The 15,223-nt window shown below is 39.8% G+C and overlaps 1 protein-coding gene and 1 pseudogene across 6 annotated transcripts in view; both read right to left on the bottom strand.

Moving 5' to 3' along the window:
* LOC105479590 (protein phosphatase 4 regulatory subunit 2) overlaps nt 1-15,223 on the bottom strand; it is a 73,982-nt gene that overhangs the window by 31,454 nt on the left and 27,305 nt on the right. The window lies entirely within an intron of this gene.
* LOC112426331 (U7 small nuclear RNA) lies at nt 10,205-10,270 on the bottom strand (annotated as a pseudogene).

The following is a 15,223-nucleotide window of genomic DNA, read 5'->3' as shown; positions in this document are numbered from 1 at the left end:
GAGAGAGAGAGAAAGAAAAAGAAAAAGAAAAAGAAAAATGTCCCTAGAATCTGTTACTATACCAACACGGACTCCTCCCTTCTACATAAGTGCTGTAGCAAAGACGACTCTTCTAACAGCATGGCTCACAATGACCATAGCCAACAAAGAGATGTTGACTTTTTAAACTTGTACTAGCTTAATGGCTGAAGTGGATCTACCTTCCTCCCTGCAACCAGGGAGTCACTTTTCTCACCACTTTTGTTACCACTTTTTACCACCTCCTCTAAAATCTAGTTGATACCAATCCCAATCTGCCATCAACAGGGACTGATCTATCCCTTCACCCCCACATGTACCAGACAGGACCAGGTAGGTAGGACCTGGGCCCTTTTATTCATTCTACCAACTCAGCCCTAACATCAAGGTCAACAGCAGTTAGCAAGTCCTGAAGAAATATGCGACAATCCTTGACTAACAAAATTACTTTGTTCCTGCCAGCAGGTGTGCTTAAATAGTAAAACAAAATTCATTTGGAAAACCAGACTTACAGATATTAAGCTCACGCCTGTAATTCCAGCATTTTGGGAGGCCGAGGCAGGCGGATCACGAGGTCAGGAGATCGAGACCATCCTGGCTAACACAGTGAAACCCCGTCTCTACCAAAAATACAAAAAAATTAGCCGGGTGTGGCGGCGTGCGCCTGTAGTCCCAGCTGCTGGGGAGGCTGAGGCAGGAGAATGGAGTGAACCCGCCAGGCAGAGCTTGCAGTGAGCCAGGATCGTGTCACTGCACTCCAGCCTGGGTGACAGAGCAAGACTCCGTCTCAACAGAAAAAAATAAAAAATAAAAAAAAATAAGACATCATAAACACTTAATTGCAGAGATTTCAGTGATAGTACAACAGAACCTAGAGATCACAATGTAGGTTTAGGCTCACCAAGGAAGGGCTTCAGGACAAAGTTGGAACTTTAAGCTGAACCTTACAGAAAAAGGAATTGGAAATACATTGACCAAAGTAAAGCAAGGAGCAGGTGTTTAATATAAACAATAAATGAGTTTCTCAAACTCTGCACTATGGACATCTTGAGTCAAAGGGTTTTAGCTTGCGATGAGCTGCTGTCTGTGTGCACTGTAGGATATTTGCATCCCTGACCTCTATCCAGTAGCAATCCTCACTCCAAGTGGTAAAAAAAATATCTCTAAGCCATTGCCAAATGAACCATGGGAGGGAAGTGGTCCCTGGTGGAGGACACTACAACACACAATCCCTTTTGTTAACATCTTACTGCTTACTGCTTACCTTAAAATAAAAAGACTGGGGAAATCAGAACTGCCAAGATCAAAGTCACAAAATTTGAGGAATAAAATTTGTGGCACGTGTATATACATCTTTTTAAAGAAACAGAGATAAAGAAATCTAAATAATCTAAACCTAATATACAGATGGTTCATTTAAAAAATAAATACTCATTAGCATTAAAATCTATCTCATGAATCACTTTCAGTTGTACAAGATAACGGACTATGAAGATCTAATCTAGAATTTTTTTCTTGGGTATAGTCACCTGTGTATTAAGCGGAGGGGGAAAAAAATCCCCCTTTCATCCAACCCAAAGACCAATTCATGTGATTATACAGCAAAGACAATAATCATTCCATTTTTAAATTTAGGGAGACTGAAAGGCATATGTAAGTGATTAAAGTTTAAAATCTGTTACTGAAATACAAAAATGAGTTGGCACAGCCACAAGTGGTGAGAGATTACTGTATATTTTAATACAAAGGTTTTATCCTGAAGAATCTTGAGTTTGAAAGTAAAATAAAAGTATCTTAACAATGTCTGCTATGTTGGCTTTTAATATTTTGGTATTTATTTATTTTGTGTAATTTTATATACAGATTACTTTCACTGCTATTTTAAAGTATACCCCAGAGTTGTGTGCTACTTTAAAATTACCAATCAAGTAAGTAATAATTATCTGGAATGCATTTTTTCTGTATCTCATACTTTCAAAAAAAGAAGAAAAAAATCATTAAAAGCAAAGTACCTATCAAAAGAACAATTTGTACTTTGGTTTAAGGACTGAATACATGGAAAATGAACATGTCAACACTATTAAATGAATTAACCCTTCCTGGGAATCTCCATCTACATATGACAAAACTAAAAAGATAAACTGGAAATTTGTACTGATACATAATTATACATATTTATGGGATACACGTGACACTTTTGATACATGTATGCAATGTGTATTGGTCAAATCAGTATTTGGGATATCTATTTCAAACATTTATCATTTGTGTTGGGAACATTTCAGATCTTCTCTAGCTATTTTGAAATATACAATAAATTATTAACTATAGTCATCCTACTGTGCTATCAAATACTAAAACGTACTCTTTTTATCTGACTGTACTTTTGTACCTATTAACCAACTTCTATTCATCCCTGGCCCCCCACCCTTCTCAGCCTCTGATAACCCTCATTCTACTCTCTACCTCCGTTAAGTTCAACTTTTTTAGCTCCAACATAATGCATGAGAGCATGTGATATTTGTCTTTCTGTGCCTGTCTTATTTCACTTAATCTAATGATCTCCAGTTCCATCCACACTGGTGCAAAGGATGAGACTTCATTCATTCTTTTTATATCTGAATTGGATTGTATTCCATGGTGTGTGTGTGTGTGTGTATGTGTATATGTATATATATATGTGTATTATAGATGTATATATGTGTACATATATATATACACACACCCATTTTCTTTATCCATGCATCCATTTACAGATACTTAGGTTGATTCTCTATCTTGACTACTGTAAACAGTGCTGCAATAAATATGCAAGTATTGGCCAGGCGTGGTGGCTCACGCCTGTAATCCCAGCACTTTGGGAGGCCGAGGCGGGCGGATCAGGAGTTCAAGACCAGCCTGGCCAACATGGAGAAACCCCGTCTCTACTAAAAACACAAAAATTAGCCAGGCGTGGTGGTGTGTGCCTGCAGTCCCAGCTATTTGGGGAGGCTGAGGCAGGAGAATCACTTGAACTTGAGAGGCAGAGGTTGCAGTGAGCCGAGATTGCACCACTGCACTCCAGCCTGGGAAACAAGCAAGACTCCATCTCAAAAATGGAAAAAAAAAAAAAAGAAAGTGCAGGTATCTCTTTGACATACTGATTTCTTTTCTTGTGGACATTCATCCAGCAGTGGGGATGGCTAGGTCAGACGGCAGACCTATTTTTAGGTTTCTGAGGAACCTCTACACTGTTTCGCATAGTAGCTGTACCAATCTACATTTCCACCAGCAGTGTACTAGTGTTTCCCTTTTTCTGCACCCTTGCCAGAATCTGCTATTACTCTTTCTTTTTTAGACATGGTCTTACTCTGTCACCCAGGCTGGAGTGCAGTGGTGCAATCTCACCTCACTGCAACCTCTGCCTCCTGGGCTCAAGTGATGCTCCCACCTCAGCTTCCCAAGCAGCTGGAACTACAGGTGTGTGCCACCATGCCTGGCTTGTCTTTTTGTTAATAGTCATTTAACTGGGGTGTATATCATCTCACTGTGGTTATGATTTACATTTTCCTGATGATTAGCCAGGTTGAAAGTATTTCATATACCTGTATATCTTCTGAAAAATGTTCAGATAATTTGCCCATTTTAACTGGATTATTTGGTGTTTTTTGCTTTTGAGTTGAGTTCCCTATATATTCTAGTTATTAATCCCTTGTCAGAAAGATAGTTTGCAAATATTTTCTCCCATTCCATTTTCTTCACTCTGCTGACTTTTCCCTTGTCGCGCCGAAGCTTTTTAGCTTGATGTAATCCCATTAGTCTATTTTTGCTTTCGTTGTCTTTGCTTTTGAGGTCTCGCCCACCTTTGCCCAGACCAATGATCTGAATTGTTGGAAATGCTTTTTTAAGAACAAAACTAGGTCCAGGCACATTGGCCAATGCCTGTAACCCCAACACTTTGGAAGGCTGAGGCAGGAAGACTGCTTGAGCCCAGGAGTTTGAGACCAGCCAGGGCAACATAGCAAGATCCCATCCCTACAAAAAAATTTAAAAATTATCCAGGCATGGTGGCACGTACCTGTAATCCTAGCTACCCGGGAGGCTGAGGTAGGAGGATTGCTTGAACCTAGAAGTTCAAGGCTGCAGTGAGCTATGACTGTGCCACTGCATTGCAGCCTGGGCGAAAGAGGAACAGTCTCTAAAAAACAAAACAAAACTGCAGCTTGCTGTAGTCTCATCTCTCCAAAAGAAGTTATTCAAAAAGCACTACTCATAGTTATCAAATGGAGCTAGGATTCTTGAAGACTAAGAAATTGCAGGAAAATATGGGTCCACTAACTGGCAGGAATCTCCACATCCTGAGTAATAATAGTCAGCAAGTTTTCTGAGTTACCTGGAAAATTCTACACAAGAAAACTATAGATTCGGAGGGAAGAGGAGGAGTTAAAATAAAACAAAACTACTGATTTAATGATGGTACTATTTAACATTCTTTTTAAAAGGTGAATTGTTTAAAGACATTTATAAAAAGGAGAGAAGTAATCAGAAAATTATAAGAGTAGTACAAGAGGTCCAAAGTCTAAATGACCAGTTTAAAAAGAAAAAAAAACACACACACACAAAGTGGAGAAGAAGCCAGTAATTATTTTAAATCAAAAATATTTTTAAAAAATTGAAAATAACAAGCATTGATGAGGATATGGAGAAACTGGGACCACTGGGCACTGCTGATAGGAACGTAAAATGGCGCGGCCATAGTGGAAAACAGTTCCTCGAAAAGTTCAACACAGAACTACCGTATGATCCAGCAATTCTACTTCTAGGTGTATACCCAAAAGAAGTGAAAGCAGAGACTTAGACACTCGCACACCAACATTCACGGCAGTGTTATTCACAATGGCTAAAAGGTAAAAACAACCCTGAACCCTGAAAGCATTACGTAAAGTAAAATAAGCCAGACACAAAATATTTTATAATGTCACTTAGGTGAGGTACCTAAAATCCACCAAACTCAAAGACACAAAAGCTAGACAGGGATTGGGAGGAAGGAAGAATGGTCATTATCATTTAATGGGTACAGAATTTATATTTGGGACAATAAAAAGGTTCTGGAAATGAGTAGTGATGATGGCTCTACAACAATGTGAATGTACTTAATGCCACCGAACTGTACATTCAGCAATGGTTAAAAAGTGGTAAATTTCATTTTTTGCATGTTTTGCCTCAACCAACCAATCCATAAATAGTTCCCAGAATTAAAAAATACTAGTTTTCAAATTAAGAGAACTCACAAGAGTTGCTAAAGAGTGACCAACACAAGGGTTGACAAAGAGAATCACAGCAAAGCACACTGTAGTAAAAACTGTGTAATTCTGGAATCAAATATTCTATAAAACTCCAGGGACACAAACCAGGTCACATACAAAGAGGGCTCCAGTTTTATCAACCGGTGTCAAAGAAAGCAATGAAAAAATTCCTTCAAAATTCAGAGAGACAATAATTTTCAACCTAGAATAACCAGACTATCAAATAAGTAGGTAGAATAAACACATTTTCAGACACTGAAAGTACAAAAAACAAACAAACAAACAAAAAACAAAGTGTTATTGTGCCTTCTCTCATTCCACCAAAACAATTATGTAAACCAAGAAAGAGCATGACATGGTATCTAGAAAACTGAGACTCCAACACAGAAAGTTAATTACAGGATGATAAAAATGGGTCTCCCATCATAAGATGGTAGGATTTCCATCTTCGTCATAACATGGTAGGATTAAGGCAGGTCTAGCGAGCAACCAGTCCAGAATGGAGCAGTTAAGAAGGCTCTACAAGAGATTTTTTTTTAAACATGAAATTGGTATGTAAACAACTAAAATCTGAGTTGAATTAGTCATAAGCATACAGAAAACTAAATGAAAAAAATAGCATTAACAGAGACAATGTATATATTGAACGCTAATGTGACTAAAATTTCAATGTAATTATATTGGAAAACATGAGCAGTTCAAGTGGGAAGTATGTGTCTATACTTGGAGAAGGAGCACGTAAAAGAAACTAAATCTTAACTTTCATTAGTAAGAAATCAGATATTTCTTACTGTCTGAAGTAAGTAAGGAAAAAAGGAAAAAGTAACTAGACTGTAAAATTAAGGAAAAAAGTAACTAGTAAAAAGACTGCACCTTAAAAATAGGAAGGTAGGCCAGGCGCGGTGGCTCATGCCTGTAATCCTAGCACTTTAGGAGGCCAAGGTGGGCAGATCACAAGGTCAAGAAATCAACACCATCCTGGCCAAAATGGTAAAACCCCGCCTCTACTAAAAATACAAAAATTAGCCGGGCATGGTGGTGTGTGCCTGTAATCCCAGCTACTCAGGAGGCTGAGGCAGGAGAATCACTTGAACCAGGGAGTTGGGGGTTGCAATGAGTCGAGATCGTGCTACTGCACCCCAGCCTGGCAGTAGAGCAAGACTCTTGTCTCCAGAAAAAAAAAAGAAACCAAAAGAAAAGAAAAAAGAGAAGAAAAGAGAAGAAAAGAGGAAGGTAAACACCAAAAGCAACTACTAAATGATTTTAAAGCAGTTTTACTTGCAGCTCAAAAAATAAAAAAAAAAAAAATTTAAAGTGGTTGTCTCTCAGGAGTAAGAGATAAAAGAAAGTACACAGAGACTTTTTTGTGACCTTTGTCATAGTAATGAATTCACTAAAGCATGTGCATATAACTTTAATAAAAGTAACTAAATAATAAAAAATATCAATTTAAAAAGAGTCAGGTGGAGGTCTGGAGTCTGGAAGCCTGACCAGGTATTTCAACCACTTTCTCATTTGTAGAGCCTAAGGCAGATAACCCTAGCCTCTCTGTTTCCCCCATCTGTGAAACAGGGATAATAGTATTTACTTTTGTTGCTGTAACGATTAACACTAGTGTAAGCAAAGTGCTTAGTAAATTGGCTGACACCTCGTAAGCACCCAATGGTTGCTTTTCCTCAAGAAACTCAGGATGGGAAGAACATCTGAGTAATACAGTAGATATATGCAGACGGCTTTGGGGATGAGAGTAGTGTCCTGAGATGGCATTAGTAAGGAAGACTGGAACAGCGAGAAAGACCTGTGTTAGACCATAATAAGATGCTTGGGCTTATATTGGCATTCTCTCTGGCCTAGAAATACTTCTAAAGGCACTTTATCCTCTTTAATCAGAGAGGACAAAATCTCTACCCAACATTGCTTCTCCACCCATTCACAAAACTGCTTGTTTTAAAAAATAAATGAAATAATTCTTTCTTTCATTTTTCCTGTCTTTATTGAGACAAAGTTTCACTCTGTTGCCCAGGATGGAGTGCCATGGCACAATCTCAGCTCACTACAGTCTCCACCTCCTGGTTCAAGTGATTCTCCTGCCTCAGCCTCCCGAGTAGCTGGGATTACAGGTGAGTGCCACCATGTCCAGCGAATTTTGTTGTATTATTAGCAGAGACCATGTTGGCCAGGCTGGTCTCGAACTCCTGGCCTCAGGTGATCCACCCGTCTTGGCCTCCCAAAGTGCTGGGATTACAGGCGTGAATCACTGCACTCAGCCATAAAAATAAATGAAACATTTCAACTAACAGAAAAGTACAGAGAAGAGTTATATCACTTAGCTTTGTCAAACCTTAGCTAGTTACATTTTTGTAGTTCTTGATGAGCTAAAAGACATTTACATATGTTAGACTTACTCCAAAAATTCTTTGACTCCACCAGGATTTCCTATCCATTGATTCTATTACCTTTTTACTGTCCCTCACCCCTCTGACAACGTCTCTCCCTTCATTACCCAGCTTCAATTGTAATAATTATAATCAGGCCCGGTGCTGTGGCTCACACATGTAACCCCAGCATTTCAGGTAGATCACCTGAGGTCAGGAGTTCGAGACCAGCCTGCTCAACACAGTGAAACCCCATCTCTACTAAAAATACAAAAATTAGCCAGGTATGGTGGCGCGTGCTTCTAATCCCAGCTACTCAGGAGACTGAGGCACGATAACTGCTTGAACCTGGGAGGCAGAGGTTGCAGTGAGCCGAGATCATACCATTGCACTTCAGCCTGGGCAACAGAGCGAGACTCCGTCTAAAAACACAAAAACAAAAAAAAAAAAGAAAGAAAAAGAAATTATAATCACTCCCTCATATATAGTTCGTTGTCTAGCCCTTCTCTGGATTCACTGTAAAAAAAAAAAATTAAAAAAAAAATAATTCAACGCAATCCCCACCAAATCTTTGCCTACACAAACATAGGAAAGAAAGCAAAGACAAAGAAAAATCCACAACCATGCTGGCTGATCTTGAGTACACTATAAATGCTACCAGACATTATCCCCAGTCTATTTCATTCTCTAACTCTCCCAGTAACTATTTCATATCTTCTCACCTCAACCCTACATTGAGTTTTCCCTCCCTCACACTCAATGACCTTGCTTCCTGTTGCACTTATAAAACTGAAATAAGGAATTTCCAGAGTCCCACCAGTTACCTACTGTCATGTACATGTACACACCCTGAATTCCCACCTGTTATCACAGATGGAGCTATCCATGCTCTAGTCTATTTATATACTAGATTTGCCATTTGATCACCTACTCAAGAGCACCACTTGAGCAATTCTCCCCTAGAAGTAAGCTTCTAGTTTACTTTACCTCAAATATATTTTCAGCACAGCCATTCATTGGACAATTCTTTTAACACTTAAGTCTGACAGTGTCACTCCTCTGCTCAAAACTCTGCAATCCTAGCCAGGTGCAGTGGCTCACGCATGTAATCCCAACACTTTGGGAGGACAATGTGGGAGGACTGTTTGTATCTAGGAGTTCAACCAGCCTGGGCAACAAGATCCTGTCTCTACAAAAAAATTAAAAATTTGCCAGGCATGGTGGCGCAAGCTTGTAGTCTCGGCTACTCGGGAGACTGACGGAGGAGTACTGCTTGAGCCCAGGAGTTCGAGGCTGCAGTGAGCCATGATCACATCACTGTACTCAGCCTGCATGACAGAGTGAGACTCTGCCTCAAAAACAACAACAACAACAACAACAACAACAACAACAAAAAGCTGCAACAGCTCTGGATTTCACTCAAAGCCCAAAGCCTTTACAGTGCTCCACATTGCCCTACATTATATTTCCCCCATTTCCTTTACCTCCTCCTCTCCTTGATCAGTCTACTTTAGCCACAGTAGCCTCCTTGTTAGTCTGTGAAAGGGCTAAACACACTAGTCCTACTTAAGGCTTTTGCAATGAAAGATTCTTCTACCTTGGCCAGGCGCAGTGGCTCACGCCTGTAATCCTAGCACTTTGGGAGGCCGAGGCGGGTGGATCACGAGGTCGGGAGATCGAAACCCTCCTGGCCAACATGGTGAAACTCTGTCTCTACTAAAAATACACAAATTAGCTGGGCATGATAGCGCGCATCTGTAGTCCCAGCTACTCAGGAGGCTGAGGCAGGGGAATTGTTTGAAACCAGGAGGCACAGCATTGCAGTGAGCCAAGACTGCACCTCTGCACTCAAGCCTGGTGAGAGAGCGAGACTCCATCTCAAAAAAAAAAAAAATCTTCTACCTGGATTTATCTTCTATATACTGCATGGCTGACTCCCTTACTTCTTGGGCCTCAGTCAAATGTCACCTTCTAAATGAGACCTCCTCTGACCATATTATTTAAAATTCCAACTACCTAGCCAGGCATGGTGGCTCACACCTGTAATCTCAGCCTTTGGGAGGCTGAGGTGGGAGGATCACTTGAGCCCACAAGTTTGCAATCAGCCTGGGAAACATAGTAAAACCCCGTCTCTCTTTTTTTTTTTAGATTGAGTCTTGCTCTGACACCCCGGCTGGAGTGTGGTGGCACGATCTCAGCTCACTGCAACCTCTGCCTCCCGGGTTCAAGCTATTCTGCCTCAGCTTCCTGAGCAGCTAGGATGACAGGCGTGCGCCACCACGCCTGGCTAATTTTTGTATTTTTAATAGAGATGGGGTTTCACCGTGTTGAGCAAGCTGGTCTCGAACTCCTGACCTCAGGTGATCCACCTGCCTCAGCCTCCCAAAGTGCTGGGATTACAGGCATGACCCACTAGTGCCCAGTCCACCCCGTCTCTTTAAAAAAAAAAAAAAAAAAAAAATCCAACTACCTATTCACACTTAAAAAAAAAAAAAAAGTAACATGGGAATTTGAGGGGAGCGGCGGGGAGGCTTTCTGGTAAAGACCTCCCAGAAAGTCTACTAGACAAATTCTAAAACAGCTGTAACATTCTCCACTCTTAACTCTTATTTCCCTTACTCTTTTTCTTATTTTTGCATTGCCATTACTATCCAGTAACATAATATATAACTTATTTAATCATCTGTCTGCCCACATATTTATTCTCTCACACACACACACACACACACATACATATATAAAACAAATGCAAAGTCTGTCAAGTAGTAGGCACTGAATAATTATCTGGTGATTGAATAAATGAATATCCTGAAGCCCACTCTGTGGGAATAATGTTTACAAACCATCTACAGTAGAAAAAAGAAATCAGGCAGAAAAAATGCCACCTTCCAAGCAGATCTGGGAATTATGTGTAGAATTGTTTTGGCAATCAATAAGAGAATAGCTGGGAGGAGTGACTCACGCCTGTAATCCCAGCACTTTGGGAGGCCAAGGCGGGCGGATCATGAGGTCAGGAGATCGAGATCATCCTGGCCAGCATGGTGAAACCCCATCTCTACTAAAATACAAAAAATAAGCCAGGCAACGGTGGCGCGCACCTGTGGTCCCAGCTACTCGGGAGGCTGAGGCAGGGGAATAGCTCGAACCTGGGAGACAGAGGTTCAGTGAGCTGAGATCACACCACTGCACACCAGCCTGGCAACAGAGCAAGACTCCGTCTCAAACACAAACAAAAAAATAGGGGAACAGATTCATATTTGAACTGCAATGCATAATAAAAACAGCAAGCACATATATAACCACAAATGCCAGGTACTGTTCTATGCACTTTGGACATACTAACTCAATCTTCAGAAGCATATGTATGAATTAGGTGGTACTACTCTCCCCATTTTATTAACAATAAGCAACTTTGAAACAGGTTAAGTAAGGTTAAATAAGCTGCCTATAATTGCACAGTTAATAAGTAACAGGGTTAGGATTTCAATCCAGGCATTACGGCTTCAGAATCCATACTCTAAAATACATCATGACATCTAGTTATAGGAATATTATAGTAGAGGAGTGTCCAATGTTTTGGCTTCCCTGGGTCACACTGGAAGAGAAATTGTCTCGCACTACACATAAAATACACTAACACTAATGATAGTTGATGTGCTATTTTTTTTAAAATCGCAAAAGTCTCATAATGTTTCAAGAAAGTTAATGAATTTGTGTTGGTAACATTCAAAGCTGCCCCAGGCTGCACGCAGCCTGCAGGTTGTATAAGCTCGGTATAGGCCAAACAAAAGTTAATGCAAACACGCATCCCTAAGCTATTATGTGGTCAGAAAAGATATATAAAGAATTTAGTTGTCCTAAGGGAGTTCACAATCTAAACAAAAAACATTGGCACAGCAAATTTTATATATGATGACAGAAGTGGGCTGAGTCACATCTAATTCAGGGTCAATGGAGGTTTTCTAGAAGAGATGACCCCTAGCATGTATCTTTTAAAATAAGCACAAAGTTGCCGGGCGCGGTGGCTCACGCCTGTAATCCCAGCACTTTGGGAGGCTAAGGCGGGTGGATCGCGAGGTTGGGAGATCGAAGCCATCCTGGTTAACACGGCCAAATCCCATCTCTACTAAAAATACAAAAAATTAGCTGGGCGTGGTGGCGGGCACCTGTAGTCCCAGCTACTCGGGAGGCTGAGGCAGAATGGCGTGAACCCGGGAGGCAGAGCTTGCAGTGAGCCGAGATCGTGCCACTGCACTCCAGCCTGGGTGACAGAGCGAGACTCTGTCTCAATAAATACATACATACATACATACATACATACATAAAGCACAAAGTCAAGAGCAACACAGAAGAAGAGAGAAAAAATGTGCACAAAGAAAAAGTAAGGTCTTTGTTCCAGCAAAGGGAATGAACGTTATGTACAAAGTCACTGGGATGACGCAGTATGAATTTATACCAGAGAACTGAGTAATTCAGGAGAAAAGAAAAACACAGGGAACAAATAGAAAATTACCAAATTAAGTAGAGTCACAATTATTTATGCCTTAAATCTCATAAGAAACTTAAGTTTTAACTCGAGCAAGGGAGAAGGTGCATAAAGACTTCACTTATGGGAATAACACACTTACATTGTAGCATGACTACCATTAATAGCATGTATTAGACAAGACTAGAAAGGGCAAGCAAAATCAAGTTAGAAAAACCTATATAAAACCCAGGCAAGGTGAGGATGAACAGATACTATCTACAGATCCATAACCCAATGCTGTCTGTGAACCTTCATGTTCATTCCCACATAATGCTGCACCATTGCAAATTCTCATCTCCTCTAGCTTAAATATAATAATCTCCTGAGTGATTTTCCTAATTCCTTTCAATTAGACTCAATTTCTCCAGGGCAAAGCTCTGATTTATCTTTTCTCTGCTCAAAAGTCTTCGTTAATTTCTAATGTCTTTCTAAAGCCAAAATTCTATGCATTAGCAAGACCCTTCCTAATTTATCCTAATTCTTCCTCCACAGCTCTGAACTTTACTACTCCTTTGCTCACTGTTCCCTCTGCCCAGACTAAGTTAAAACGCCTCCTTGCACCATGATGCACTGCTAAATATTCCTTGCCAGAAATAAACTTTTTAAGTTACTGCTCCCAAAGCACTTTAACTTCCTTAAAGCAACTATTATATTATTCCCCAGACCATAATCCCCAGTTCTATGTCTCTTTTTCCTTATAAGATCATGTTCCATGATACTAGGCTAACAGAAGCTACAGCATCAAGAAATATAAGCATTTCAACAATTCAAAGATCTTAGTAAGAACAATGAACGTCTCACAATAATAGAACAAAGGTCAGTGCTAAGTTTATCTGGACCTTTAAAGGTCAGAAGGTGATTCCCACTGACACAGTAAGTTGCCATTATAACCTTCACAACAGTTTAAAGACAATAATTTTAACACATTTTATCACTATGATGAATTACAGGTACTGTATACACATATATGCTAATTACAGCACACACTAATGAGTTAGCTCCCCAGCTCTTGGTTCCCATTTTCTTTAAAAGGTACTGAATACACATGGATGGGCCTCCAGTAGCCAGCTCTGTTTCTCTCATCATCCCACCTGACCAGGGCTAGGCCAATCAGTTATTTTCCTCCAAAAATGTAAAATACGGAAGGTACCAAGACTGGAACTCAGTCCTTCGCTAGAACCTGAAGAACAAGTCTTAACAACTTCCGCTGCTGAGGTCCCTGGGCTCCATCCTCATACCTTTTCGCTTGGTAGCATAGCTCAACCCTTGTTTCTAAGTGCTACTTCAATATCCTTCTAATAAATCTTTCTTTCCCTTCTTTTCTAGTTTTCTTTTGGGCTTACGTGAACCACAATCAGTTGTGCTGCTTGGAAGTAAACATTTTAAAATGAATTTGATGCATTCAAAAAGGCAAGTATTATTTTGGGACTAAATCTTAAATGCTTTAGCTTACAAGCAGAAATCTGAGCTGTGAAGAAAGGAAAGGAAGAAGAGGGAGAGAGGGAGGGAGGGAAGGAGGGAGGGAGGGAAGGAGGGAGGGAGGGAGAGAGGGAGAGAGGGAGGGAGGAAGGGAGGGAGGAAGGAAGGAGAAAGACTCCTTTGGGCTTTCTAATTATAATTTAGAAGTTTATTTCCTATTTAATATTTAAAGTGCTGTGAGACTACTAAATTAATTCAAATCTGGGTGGACATTCCCAAATGAACCATTTAAAACACTCAGTCCAGCAGACAACCCAATGCCTTAAGGTTCACCAAAGTATTCAGAGAATTTAGGTTTAGTGTGATTCTCTGCAGGTAATCCTACAGAATGCAAAAGATCCTCTATGTTGTTACACACATTGGCAATCCTAAGACAGATCACTACCAATAAAGTAACTTTATTGCTATTTTCCTTTCTTCCTAGAAATTTATCCCTTGATTTTAGTTTGATTTTTTCTACCCTTGACTATAAATTGATGAATTTTACATTTTTCCAACGTAAGTATCCTAGATCTTCAAAATATATAAATGCTCCTGCATCAGACCCAAACACTGATTTTCCTACATAGAAATTAGATCTGAATTTACTATGTATATATTTATGAATTTGTTTCTAGTCTGAAAAAGGCTGTTCATTTCAGCCAATCATATCTATAAAGACTATTTTATTTTTAATATACGCTTTTTACCTTTTAAAATTATTAAAAAGGTAAATGCTTAGTGAAAATACAAATTAAGAAAAATTAAGCTACTAATGATGAAACTTTGTAATTCAGAAACAAAAACATTCAAACTGAAAACCAAAAAGCAAAGGTAATCCAAATTATTCTTTTAAGTGGCTTCTGGTGTTTCTCTTCCAAGCATATTATACCTAAAAAATCTAAATCCCTTAACATACAAAGATTTGCTCAAGTGTACTTTCATTTTTCATGGTGACTTTTTAAAAAGCAACTTACTAAATGATCCACTTCCATTTTTTATTTTATTGAGTGCACACAAATACTAAGTATATTCTAAATTAATATGCTGTATTACTCGGGATAGAAATGAAGGGACTGTCGGCCGGGCGCGGTGGCTCAAGCCTGTAATCCCAGCACTTTGGGAGGCCGAGACGGGCGGATCACGAGGTCAGGAGATCGAGACCATCCTGGCTAACACGGTGAAACCCTGTCTCTACTAAAAAATACAAAAAACTAGCCGGGTGAGGTGGCGGGCGCCTGTAGTCCCAGCTACTCAGGAGGCTGAGGCAGGAGAATGGCATGAACCCGGGAGGCGGAGCTTGCAGTGAGCTGAGATCTGGCCACAGCACTCCAGCCTGGGTGACAGAGCGAGACTCCGTCTCAAAAAAAAAAAAAAAAAAAAAGAAATGAAGGGACTGTCATGTCTTCCTTTGATGAACTACTGCACTATTTAAATTGTTTTAAACAAAGTTTCCTACTTTTGTAATAAAAAAAGTATTTTAAATATCCAGCCATGTTTTTTTTAACAGTCTATGCCTCATCTCAATACCAAATTCAGTGATTTTTTTTTTTTTTTTT

Source organism: Macaca nemestrina, chromosome 2, assembly GCF_043159975.1.
Source record: "Macaca nemestrina isolate mMacNem1 chromosome 2, mMacNem.hap1, whole genome shotgun sequence".
NCBI lineage: Eukaryota > Metazoa > Chordata > Mammalia > Primates > Cercopithecidae > Macaca > Macaca nemestrina.
This window is presented reverse-complemented; position numbering and strand designations above follow the sequence as displayed.